Here is a 566-nt window from a genome sequence, read left to right as displayed (position 1 = left end):
TATATTATATACTTACAAAGGCTATATGAAAGAAATGCTGGGGTTTTTTTATTTTTGGAATTTAACATCATATCAAAGTATATAATAGACATCCACTTTTGAATGAACTGATTGATGGTTTTCAATATAACTGGTACATATAGCATTTAGTGAGAAAACAATTTTAATCATTCTGGAAATGAACTAAGACAGGAGTGTTCAAAAAACAGCTACTGGGCTAGCAGTGCCAGTGTCACCTGGGGACAATTTTGAAACATATGTTATCCATCTTCCCTCAGAGACTCCAAATTAGGATCCCTGTGGTATGGAGTCCACTCATCTCTGTCTTGGCAAGCTACCCCGTGGATGCTCGTCCACACTAAAGCTGGAGACCTACTAACCTAAGTGTTAGCAAAAGGAGCCTAGATCAATGTGAAATCAATGTCAAGAAAAAGAATAACTAACCTGTCAACAGCATTTGCAATCTACTGAAAATAGCTACTCTTCCTTAGAGACTTTCAGTGTCCGTGCTAAAGAGTCCATCTTTTCAGTTATGCTGACCTAAAGCTGTCTCGTGGCTCAAGTAA

Source organism: Microtus ochrogaster, unplaced genomic scaffold, assembly GCF_000317375.1.
Source record: "Microtus ochrogaster isolate Prairie Vole_2 unplaced genomic scaffold, MicOch1.0 UNK19, whole genome shotgun sequence".
Lineage (NCBI taxonomy): Eukaryota > Metazoa > Chordata > Mammalia > Rodentia > Cricetidae > Microtus > Microtus ochrogaster.
Note: the sequence above shows the minus strand (reverse complement) of the source record.